The sequence below is a fragment of the Nicotiana tabacum genome, chromosome 3, assembly GCF_000715075.1.
Source record: "Nicotiana tabacum cultivar K326 chromosome 3, ASM71507v2, whole genome shotgun sequence".
Lineage (NCBI taxonomy): Eukaryota > Viridiplantae > Streptophyta > Magnoliopsida > Solanales > Solanaceae > Nicotiana > Nicotiana tabacum.
Genome location: NC_134082.1, coordinates 51510984 through 51524207, shown reverse-complemented (window position 1 = coordinate 51524207; position 13224 = coordinate 51510984).

The following is a 13224-nucleotide window of genomic DNA, read 5'->3' as shown; positions in this document are numbered from 1 at the left end:
AATGTACTTCCTGTAAGGGATTCGACTGTGAAGGCATTTCCATAGGAAAAATCTGATTTTATTGGGGCACTCCAAATGCTAGATCCATTCAAAGTCATAGTTAGAGTTCTTCAGAGATTCTAGCAGTGTATAACAAGAAGCGGTGGTAAAGACTCTTTTAGTGGTGAAGGACCAAATAGGTAAGTCAATGGGAAGGCCTTTTGGTGGATTTTTGTTTTGGAGACGGTAGTTAACAAGTCAGGAGAAGGAGAGAAGGTTAAACAATTTAGGTTCCAATTGGTACCATCAAAGATATCTCTAATTTTGGTGGAGAAATCTTTGGCTGAAAGAGGGCCTGTAACTAGGTTCCTTAGGTTACCAATATTTGGTATCCAATTGGCCTCCCATAGATTAAGATTGGAATGGATGTGAGGGGACCATGTGATGCCTTTGGAGCAGATGTCCCATCCTCTGCAAATGCTTTTCCAAAGGAAGGAGAATCTATTCGTAGAGGAGCTATTGCAATAGTACGAGATGATAAGCTTTGCCCAAGGAATTAGAGCATTTGTAAGGAGTCTCCAGCTTAAGCTAGCCAGAGTACAAAGATTTTTATTGAGAGCATTATGGATCCCCAATCCACCATATTTTTTGGGTTGGCATATAGTGGTCCAGTTTACCAAGTGAAGTTTCCTTTTTTCTACCGTACTACCCCAAATGAAGTCCCTTTGGACTTTATCAATCTCTTTAAGGGTTTTTCTAGGTGTCGACGCCCCATTTTTCTCTAACCGTGGGGTCAGAAATCGGGTATACGATATTGGGAGGACAACTCTATTCCCTTTCGAGAATTGAGTTTAGAATTTGAAGAGTCGCCACCTAATGATTATAGTGTATTAGGACACTTTAAGAAAGGTTTGAGACGAAGAGACCAGAGATTAGGGTAAGGGCTAGAAATTATCCCGAGGGGAAGGTGTTAGGCACCCCTCAAGATCCACTAGTGTGGTTCCCGGCCATGTTATAATTGTGACTTTACAAGTAAACAATCAAGGCTCAAATAAGGATTCGCATATAACATTGCAAACAGGTTGAAAATTTTCGAAGGTAAGTAGAGAGGGCAGAAATTCATGAAAAGAGATTTGAACAGTTTTACAAGAAGAGATGGAAGCAAATAAAGGGAAGGGGGGTCCTAAGTTTATAACTAATATGGATCACTTCAATGCAATATCCAGCGATCACTCCTCAGAAGAGGGGTCGCACGTGATATTAGCGTATCGGTCATCATATCCATATCTACCCTTCCCACCCCGTTAAAGTGTTAAAGCGCTAAATGGTATCGTTACTTATTGCATGCTATTACCCGTCCCAAATCCTATCAATCCCGGAGGCATATGGGACTACTAATCCTAAAGGGGAGGGAGTTGGGGCTTTTGCGGAGTTTCAAAAGGATAAAAATCTAAGCGACAAGCTATAACAGATAGCAGTTAAGAGGGATACAAATAGCAGTTAAGGCTCAAGTCGCCTCCTTATTCAAAGCAGCAGATTATTTAGCATGACTTACAAATACTGGTTTGGTCTGTATTAAACTTAATGTAGGAAGGGTGGCTAACTTATCACATATTTTCAGATAAGAGGTCCAAATTAGGCCTGCCTGCTGGTTGTAATTATCAAAACTGATGCAATTATAAAATTTTACCCTAAGGCTTGCCTAGGCGTTAAACAGAACCTATAGGCATGATATCTATAAGTTTCGGAAATAAAGAAGTAGACTGATTGCAGAAAGGAATTGTCAGTTACAAAAACATAAGTTATGCAGGTGCTTACGTGTTATTGCTAATGATTTTAGATGAATTGGCGATTCAAGTTAGTTAATAGCTCCTATAGGCATGCTTTCTAAGTGTCACTGATTCTAAACACTGTTATTATTATACAGAAATCCTATAGGCAGGTCATCTATATGCAATTGGTTAGTTGTTTAAATCCTATAACAAGTTTGCCTAATGACGGATGCACATGCAAAATTGCAGAAAATCATATAGACATGGTATCTATATGAAAATGCAGAAAATCCTATAGGCATAGTATGAAAATGCAGAGTTCTTACGGACATGGAATCTATATAAAAATGCAGTGTTTCAGTGATTTGTAAAACGCAGAATTTTTAGAGACAATAATTCCTACAAGCATGATCTCTAGATGGGATACAGAATTTCAGAAATGATAACCCCTATAGGCATGATATCTACCCCTTGCATGCCTAGTTCCCTGCCCTTTTCCACTAGCCAACCCCAAATGTTTATTACAAGATTATTGCAGACCAGAATTAATCAAAAAAAATAAATAAAATACATCCAAAATTAGAATTCCAACCAAGGAGGGCCTAATTCAGACTCCCAGTCTGACATATGTAGTAAACCAACTTTCAAGGATCCAGGTTCCGAAGCCTTCTCTTATTTGGGATGTGTCAAAGTTCCAAGGAGCTTCAAGAGCTCCAAGCAGTGCTTACACCCCAAACATCATTCCAGAATTACAGTAAAGTGTAGTGCGGAAAAACCAGCCCTCAAATGTCCAAGTTCAGAGAGAACTCAAGGTCCCAAGGCAAGGCTCATATGAGAGGGGCAGAAATTAAAGTCTAAGAGTAAGTGCAAGTGCAGGGGAAATGATAAGCTGGTGGTCATGCCAAGCAATTTGAAGTGCTGGCACACCCCTGACCAATTTGTTATTTTCAAATTGAGGAGTTATGACTTATTGAAAGCCAGGTTCAGGCCTGGATAGCCATTTAAAGGCTACCAGACCATAAACTTTAACTCAGCATACATAGGGGTAATGATAAGGAATTCATACCAGAAACAGTAAACAAAGAAGAGGGGGAAAATGGCATGATCAACAATGAAACATACTGACACACTCTTTACTTGGGGTCAAAATTTAGTTCATGGACAACAATTCATGTTGCCATGCCCTGAATCCCCATTTATAAACACATAGAGGGTAAGGGAGTAGGGATCAAGCATTTGCAGGAAAGTAAAGCGTACAGTAGCATATGAACATGTCAAACTCTGCAGGTAATAGGCATAGATATAAAGACTATAAGTAAACACATTAGGATGATTGCTGGGAACTGAGTTAAGACATACCAGTAAAAGAGCAAGAGTAGGATGCAAAGACAAGCAGTAATAGTATATTAGCCTTGGCTTTTAGCCAGAAATAAGAAGGAGCAGAGAACAGCAGTAGAGCAAAAGAGCAAAAGGGAATGCAGATTTTGAAAGTATTCAGTGGTGTGTGTAAGTCAGAAGACTGTTTTCTCCCCTCTGTTTTTTTTTGTAAAGACTTAGGGCATTTATAGTCAAAAGTAGGTGGTAAAATAAGGTAAAAATCATGGAAATATGTTAATTGAAGAACTCAAAATCAATTAATCAACGAATCAAGGAAGTACTCCCATTAATTAGGGGAATCAAAATCAAACGAAAAGATTCAACACCATATAAGGAAAATAAGAAAAATCAGCGTAGGATTAAATAAGGAAAGAGTCAAGGTTCAGTATTGTATATAGTAGTCGAGTAAGACCAAATTCAGGAAAATTCCAATTAAGGAAAGACTTAAAAGAATAGAGTACTATAACAAATGAGGTAACAAAGCCAATTAATTCAAACGGGCGGGTAGAATGTTAGGTTTTTTTTTAAGAATTTTTTTGAATAACCAATCAATCAAGGAAAATCAGAATCAATCATGTGAAGTCACGATTCTGCATTTTTAACATATAAATAGAGGTAAATGAACAAAAGTAGCGAGAAAAGTTAACTAGGAAGGAGCAAGGGCTGAACAAACATAACCACTCAGAGATAGTGAAAACAAGTTAAGATTCAGCAAGACATATTCGAAGCATGGTGACTATGAAATATCAACAAGAATCAAGAAAATAGGCCAGTAGGCAGAACCAAAGCAAGGGAGATCAGGCTAATACACACAATCAAACGAGGAAACATGCTAACACATAGAGACAAGACAAAGGAAATTAGGCTAACACAGGTAACCGAAGCAAAGAAACATGCTAACACACATAATCGAATGAAGAAACATTTTCTAGAAATTAGGGTTTTTAGCAGAGTCAAACTAAAAAAAACAGTAAAAGCATAGAAATCGGTCAGAATAAACAACGAAAAGGTTTTAATCATAAGAAAAATCAATCGAAGCATGCATAAAAAGAAATCCCAGAAATCCTAATTTCGAAGAAAGTAAAAAAAAAATGGTTCAAAGCAAAGGGTCTTTCAGAATAAACTCGAGAATAAACAGAGCACAGAGGAAAACATGAGGATAGCATGAAATGACACCGTTTTTGAGAGATTCAGGAGAGATTTAGGGTTTCAAAAAAAAACCTAATAGAAGTGGGAAAAACCTATCGTAACCTTATAGATCATGACATATAGAGTGTGATTTCGTCTGAAATCACACCGGAGAACTCGCATATAGAAGAACCAGGAACCCTAGGTCTCAAATCACCATGGTCCATAAGCCTCGAAGGTCCTCGAGGTGTTGAACAGGACGATGAAAGGTCCATCGGAGCCTTGGGGTTGAAGGGAGGTCGCCGGGGAGGCGGTGGATTCATCGGAGAGAACCAGAAGGTTCTAGAGGGAAGAGAGAGCAAGAGTCAGTAGAGAGAGAGAGAGAGAGACCGTCTTGGAATATGAGGGGTCTGGGGGGGGGGGTTGTTGGGATTTAATTTTAGGAAATAAAATCTGGGTCGTTGATCTCATTTGATCAATGGCTCAGATTAAATCGGAGCTGGACCGGGTAATTGAATTGGGTACGGGTCGGGTTCCTATCGAAATGGGGCTGGAAATTGGGCCAATTGAGGCTACAATTGAAAGGGAGAAAGGCTTTTATTGAAATAAAAATAGGCTAAGTGTTAAATAGCCAATTTTTCCCTTTTATTTTATAAAAATAGTAATAATGATTTTAAAAGTAAATTAAAAATACTGAGCAAACAAATACTATATAAATATCAATTTAAAAATATTTGAACCAATTTTATAATTATAAAATGCTATTAATCATAAAATAGGCCATAATTGCAATTAGCTTAAAAATGCCAAATAAATTTGTAAAAAATATGCAAAAATCACCTTAATTATATTTTGGTGTAAATATGGGAATGAAATAAGTTATTCACTAAAAATGATAATTTTGGATGTTGTGGTATTAAAATAGGTAGTAAATCGGTTTAGAAATCGTTAAAGAAAATACTAAAACTCTTGGGTGTGCTTATATATGCACATACATGCTATTTTGGAAGTATTTTGGGTACAAAAATACCTAGGGAAAAGTTGGGTATCAACAGTTGCCCCTCTTTACTCGAGGAGGATGAAAGAGTTGTCGGGTAAAGATAAGATGGCCAATTTTGACCGGATGCAGCGATTGAAAAGAATTTTGACCGAGATCTGGTTTTTGAGCCGCCTACATATCCCTGGTCTTATAGGAATCAGGCCATATGTAGTTCAGGATCCATTGGCAGAATATGCCGATGGAGATTTGAAACGGACGGACTCGATGTTTTAGATTGAGAGAAGCTTTCTCAAAAATCGATAGGCTGCGGGAACCGGAGCGAGATCGCTCCTGCTGAGACGGCCGTTGCCAGTCGATGTACCTGCAAGTAAGCAATATGAGCGCATATTGTGCATAAATTTAAACGTGATGCAAGTTCCCATCAGACCATGAATGTTGTCTTTGGACGGTTAGGATGACGTCCTCAGACCATGACGTCCTGGGCCAGGAAGCATATAATAAAAGATTCGCAGGCTATGAAATGATGTTCTCGGGCTATGAGAATGATGCATCCGAACCATGATGCCTTTGGACAGTTTGGCGATCTTTCAGCCCATAAAATGCAGAAGGTGGCGATCTTTCAGCCGATGCATGACGTAAATAAAGGTGGCGGTATTTAAGCCGATGCAAAGCAAAACGGCGCTATTTTAGTCATGCAAGAGAGATGAAGTGGCGATATTTCAGCCATGCAGGATGGAGGTAGAGCTTAACCTCGGAAGGCAGAAAGGTAGCCTTATGCAAAATGCAGATGGAGACAGAGCTTAGTCTCGAAAGGCAGATAAGTAGCCTTATGCAGAATGCAGATGGAGGTAGAGATTAACCTCGGAAGGTAGAAAGGTAGCCTTATGCAAAATGCAGATGGAGACAGAGCTTACTCTCGAAAGGCAGGTAAGTAGCCTTATGAAGAATGCAGATGGAGGTAGAGCTTAACTTCGGAAGGAAGAAAGGTAACATTATGCAATGTAGAGAAATGCAGATGGAGACAATGCTTAGTCTCGAAAGGCAGAAAGGTAGCCTTATGTGATGTAGAGAAATGCGGATGGAGACAATGCTTAGTCTCAAAAGGCAGAAAGGTAGCCTTATGCGATGCAGATGGAGGTAGTGCTTAACCTCGGAAGGCAGAAAGGTAGCCTTATGCAATGCAGAGAAATGCGGAAGGATGATTAGTAGTAAGATCTCTTAGCTGATAGTCGATTACGACAATATGACTGTTGGTGAGGTTGTGTATGGATAGCAATTGTGGGCAAGTGATGATTCTGAGAAGATTCATTCTTGGGAAAGTATGCGTACATAAATATACCTGACGATATTGCGAGTCGAGTGCCTGCATCCAAAGAAAAATTGTGAGTTCTGTAAGGGGAAAGGTTAGTTCGTCTTCCCCGGGCCCTTGACGTTGTGTGTTATTGGGGTAGCGTCGCTAAACAATAGCAATTCAGATGATAGTTATGCATGCTCTAGTAAATATATAATCAAAAAATAGTTTTCTTTAGATGAACCAACGACTGCGACGTGGTTCAAGACATTGCAACCTCTTTTTCTCCGGAATTTTGAGGGTCCTCCTCAAAATTTTGCCCCAGTTTACTGGGCTGGCGCTTCTGGCGATGCATGAACTAAAATTAACTTCGGAATTTTGAGGGTCCTCCTCAAAATTCTGCCCTAGTTCCAATAGCGGGGAAAATGGAATTTTCATTAAATTATGACCGAACCCATAGGGCTGCCTACGTATCCCCTCTTAAATAGGAATCAGGTCAGGCATAGTTCAAATTACATCATTGAGGGAATCATAAGTGGTCACACATAATATCGTGTCACTGCATCTGAATTGATTGGCTTCGGCCAGACTTCTCCATCTATCTCTGCAAGAATAAGGGCTCCTCCAGTTAGAACCCGGTGGACCATGTACGGACCCTGCCAATTGGGAGAGAACTTCCCCTTGGCTTCATCTTGATGTGGGAATATTTTCTTCAACACCAGCTGCCCCGGTGTAAACTTCCTTGGCTTAACCCTTTTGTTGAAGGCTCTGGACATTCTGTTCTGATACAACTGACCGTGGCAAACCGCATTCATCCTTTTTCCATCTATAAGGGCTAACTGCTCGTAGCGACCTTTTACCCATTCTGCATCATCCAATTCTACTTATTGTATGATCCTTAAGGAGGGGATTTCTACCTCGGCGGGGATGACCGCCTCTGTACCATAAACCAGGATGTAGGGAGTTGCCTCGGTCGATGTGCGGACTGTAGTGCGGTATCCCAATAAGGCGAATGATAACTTCTTATGCCATTGTTTGTGCCTTTCGACCATCTTCCTTAGTATCATCTTAATATTCTTGTTGGCTTCTTCCACAGCTCCATTCATCTGAGGCCTGTAGGCTGTAGAGTTCTTGTGTTTGATCTTGAAAGTTTCACACATTGCTTTCATCAAGTCGCTGTTGAGATTTGAACCATTATCGGTGATGATTGATTCTGAAACCCCGAACAGACAAACAATGCGGTCGCGGACGAAACCAACCACAACCTTCTTAGTGACCGCCTTGTATGATGCTACTTCGACCCATTTGGTAAAATAATCGTTTGCCACTGGGATGAACTTGTGCCCATTTGATGCGGCAGGCTCGATAGGTCCGATAACATCCATCCCCCAAGCGGCGAATGGCCATGGTGAGCTTGTCGCAGTAAGCTCGTTTGGAGGTGCCTTTATCATATCTGCATGTATCTGACAGCGATGGCATTTGCAAACATACTGGATACAGTCTGTTTCCATAGTCATCCAAACATACCCTGCTCGGAGTATCTTCTTTGCTAAGACAAAACCGTTCATGTGCGGCCCGCAGGTCCCTGCATGCACTTCGTCCAATAGCCTGGATGCTTCTTTTGCTTCGACATACCTTAGTAAACCCAAATCGGGAGTCCTACTGTACAGGATTCCTCCACTGTGAAAAAAGTTGCTGGATAGCCTACGAAGTGTACGCTTCTGAGTAGCGTTGGCAAGTCCTGGATATACCACTGTTATCAAGTACTCCTTGATGTCATGGAACCATGGTTTTCCATCCGCTTCCTCCTCAACGTGGGCACAATAAGCTGGCTGATCATGAATCTTCACTGGGATGAGATCAATGAAATTTGTATCTGGATGCTGGATCATGGACGATAAAGTAGCTAATGCATCCGCAAACTCATTCTGGACTCTGGGGACGTGCTGAAATTCTGTCTTTGTGAACCTTTTCCTCAACTCCTGTATATGATGCAAGTAGGGAAGTATCTTAGAGTTCTTGGTTGCCCACTCTCCTCGAACCTGATGTATGAGCAAGTCTGAATCCCCGATCACTAGCAACTCCTGAACGTTTATGTCAATGGCCATTTTGAGCCCCAAGATGCAGGCTTCATATTCGGCCATATTATTGGTGCAAGGGAACCTGAGCTTGGCGGATACAGGGTAGTGCTGGCCGGTTTCTGATACTAAGACTGCTCCTATGCCAACTCTTTTAAAATTTGCAGCTCCGTCGAAAAAACAACCTCCATCCATCATAGGATTCTGCAATATCTTCTCCTATGAAAGATACCTCTTCATCGGGAAAATATGTTTTTAGGGGCTCGTATTCTCTGTCCACGGAATTCTCGGCGAGATGGTCCGCCAAAGCTTGCCCTTTGATTGCTTTCTAGGTCATGTAAACAATGTCGAATTCACTTAGCAGGATCTGCCACTTGGCAAGCTTGCCAGTTGGCATGGGCTTCTGGAAGATATACTTTAGAGGGTCCATTCTGGATATGTGATAAGTAGTGTAAGCACAGAAGTAATGTTTCAACTTCTGCGCGACCCAAGTCAGAGCACAACAAGTGCATTCTAAAAGAGAATATCGGGCCTCGTACGGTGTGAACTTCTTGCTGAGATAGTAGATGGCTTGCTCCTTCCTCCCTGTTTCATCATGTTGTCCTAGAATACAACTGAATGCTCTATCCAATACCGCAAGGTAAAGCAATAGGGGTCTTCCTGGCTCAGGCGGAACCAAGACCGGTAGCGTTGACAGGTATTCCTTAATTCTGTCAAAAGCTTTCTGACAATCAACAGTCCATTTGGTAGCAGCATCCTTCTTCAACATTTTGAAGATAGGTTCACAAATGACCGTGGATTGAGCTATGAACCGGCTGATATAGTTGAGTCTTCCCAGGAAACTCATCACGTCCTTTTTGTTCTTTGGCGGCGGCAATTCTTGGATAGCTTTGACCTTTGATGGAACCAATTCTATTCCTCGACGACTCACGATGAAACCCAATAATTTTCCAGCAGGGACCCTGAATGCACACTTGGCGGGATTCAGTTTCAGATTGTACCTCCTCAGTCTGTTGAAGAACTTTCTTAGATCTGCCATGTGATCCTTGGCTTTCTTGGATTTGATGATGATGTCATCCACATATACCTCGATCTCGTTGTGTATCATGTCATGAAAGATGGTAGTCATGGCTCTCATGTAGGTGGCACCAGCGTTCTTCAAACCGAACGACATCATTTTGTAACAGTACATTCCCCATGGCGTAATGAAAGACATTTTCTCTGCATCTTCCTCATCCATCCATATCTGATGATACCCAGCGAAACAATCAACAAAAGACTGCAACTCATGCTTGGCGCAGTTGTCGATAAGAATATGTATGTTAGGCAAGGGGAAGTCGTCTTTGGGACTGGCCCGATTAAGATCCTGGTAGTCAACACAAACTCTAACTTTCCCATCCTTTTTTGGCACTAGCACGATGTTGGATAACCATGTCGGATACTCTACTACCCTGAGAACCTTGGCTTTGACTTGCTTGGTAACATCTTCTTTGATTTTCAAACTCATGTCGGGTTTGAATTTCCTGAGCTTTTGCTTTACCGGCGGGCATGTTGGATCTGTTGGCAGTTTGTGAGCTACAATGGATGTGCTGAGACCAGTCATATCATCATATGACCAGGCGAATATGTCTTCATATTCCTTTAGGAACTCCGTGTACTCTTTCTTTTTTAATGGTGACAGGTGAACACTGATGCGCATTTCTTTGACATTCTCTGTATCTCCCAGATTAATGACCTCAGTTTCGTCCAAGTTAGACTTAGGCCTATTTTCAAAATTCTCAACTCCTCTGACGACCTCTTCTGGTATATCATCCTCTTCTGAGTCCGTATTCGTTTGTTGCGTTGTCTCGTTGCAAGTCACAATCATTGGTTCATCATCAAGGCAAGTAATAGTAATGTTGTGTAAAATAAAGTGAATGATAGAAAAATAATAAGAGCGAGATATAAACTGAAATTCTTCGATTAAATTCGTAATTGTTTTGAATATCATAGCTCTTTTCAGAATTAAAGACAATGCGGAAATAAAATCAGCTGGTAAAAAGTAAAATGTGATGCATGGTGCTTTTGTTTAGCCTCGCTACCCTGAAGCTTTCCGGGCCCTGGTGGTTCTGATTGACCAATTGCTGAGGCGCTCTCCTCGGTTCACAACTTGTATAGAAGGGCCTTCCTCCCCTTCCTCCACAAAAATAACACTGCAATCCATATCCTCATCCTCCAGGAACAGATTCTTCACGGCTGCCAATGCTTCATCTTCCTCCGACCCATATATAGTATCTACCGGCTAGAAAGTCTGCTCCAGTTGAGGTATCGGGTGCTCCAGTGGGTAGTAGGGACCGCGCCATGGTGGCGACCAATGATTGAACTCCTCCCAAGTGTACTCATACCCCAAACCAAATGTAGTGCCATGTTTCTTCAACTTGATGGGTTTGGCGATTCCCTGGAGGTTTTTGCCAAGTCTCTTTCTAGGTTCGTATCCACACCAATTCAGGATACTTTCAATCTTGTTATCCCACCATTTATCTTTGTCTACAGCGTTGACTCTTTCAATGTGGTGGTATGTTTCTCCGCCTATTCTCCTTCTGCCTCCAATCATTGAGATGGTCTGGCGACTATATATGGGGTTGCTACCATCGCCATGAATGATCACCTCTTGGTGATTCCATTCAAACTTCACTTCCTGATGCAGGGTCGATGCTACAGCTCCAGCGGCATGGATCCATGGTCGTCCCAACAGTAAATTGTAGGATGCTGGGACATCTATCACTTGAAAGTCAACGTCAAACCAGGTTGGCCCCATTTGCAAGCATAGGCTGATCTCTCCGATAGTAGACCTTTGGGACCCATCGAAGGCTTTGACATTGATGGACCCATCTTTGATCTCGTGCAGGCTCTTGCCCAATGTTCTAAGAGTTATCAATGGACAGATGTTGAGGCTGGAGCCTCCATCGATCAAGACTCTAGTGATGAAGTAATCCTCGCATTGCACGGTGATATACGTAGGGCCATGTTGTGACTCAGTCCTTCCGGCAGCAGTTCATCTTCGTGGAAGGTGATTTTGTGGCTTTCCAGTATTTGTCCTACCATATTTGTCATTTTGTCCCCAGTTATGTTGCTGGGCACATAAGCTTTGCTCAATATTTTCATCAAGGCATTTTTGTGTGCGTCAGAGTTCTGTAGAAGAGCTAAGATGGAGATCTGTGTTGGTGTTTTGTTCAACTGCTCAACGACTAAATACTCCTTAGCTTTTATTTTCCTCCAAAGATCATCGGGACCAGTTTCAGTAGACCATCCCGAGGCTTGCTTACTGGACTCAGCTAGGTGCTCTGGAGTGTAAACCCTGCCTGTTCTGGTCATACCCTGCGCAATAATTGCTTCTCCCGTCTTGGTCTTTCCTTTCCTCCTTACTTCAGTTGTATAATCCCATGGTATGGCATTTGAGTGGAACGGTGTTACGTCTGACATTGCTACAGGAATGGGTACCCTCGGTGGTAACACAACAACTTCAAAGGGTACAGGTGCCTTTGGAACCCCAAACTCAACCTCAATTGGCCCGGCCACCTTCGCAGAAGAAGGTGCTTCAAATTCGAGGGGTACAGACATGTTTACTTCATCGCCCCTGGAGGGCTGGTTCTGTACAACAATCGGGTTAAGTGTGAATGTCGGTTTCTTTGGCTCATCATCCTCAGCAATCAATCCTATCGATCCCTTGGAGTCCCAGTCATCTTCAATCTCGATCATGTGAATGTCCCCACCTCTGTGATCAGGCAGAGGGTTGTTGCAGACATTAGGAGTAGGCTCCTTTGCTATGATAACCTTATTGTCGATCAGAGTTTGAATCTTGTCCTTCAACGAGTGGCACTCATCAATGGTATGTCCCTTCATGCCGGAGTGGTACGCACAGGTCTTATTAGGGTTGACCCACTGGGAAGGATTTTCTGGAGTTATGGCAGGGATAGGGGAGACGTAACCAGCAGCTTTAAGTTTCTCATACAGCTGGTCAATTAGCTCAGCGATGGCTGTATATAGTCTGGTAGGTCTGCGGTCAAAATTTGGTCTGGGTCTGGGGAGATTTTAGCGAGTGGGAGGTACTTGGTAGTGAGAGGGTTGGGCATTATAGGCTTGGTAAATAGGTGTAGGTTGAGAGTATCTGGGTGAAGTGGGTTGATATGCGGGAGGTGGGGATGATTGGTAAACGGGTGATGGATTTTGGTAAGAGGGTGCGGGTGCTTGGTAATTTGGGACAAGCTGATATGTAAGTGGAGGTGACGGGTAAGTGTGGTATTTTAGTGGTGATTTGGCTCCCTGTGCGACCATCACGGCATTGGCGTCCTTCTTCTTGGACGTGCCACCAGACTGTAAAGCCTTGTTGGTGGCCTACAATGCTTCAAGATTAGTAACCATACCATTCTTAATGCCTTCCTCAATTCTTTCTCCCAGCTTGATGATATCAGAGAATTTCTGGCCCTCGATCAGCATCAACCTCTCATAATATTATGGGTCCTAAGCCCGGACAAAGAATTCGTTTATCTATTCCTCTTCTAAGGCCGACCTGACCTTAGCAGCCTCTGATCTCCAACGAGTAGCGTACTCACGGAATGT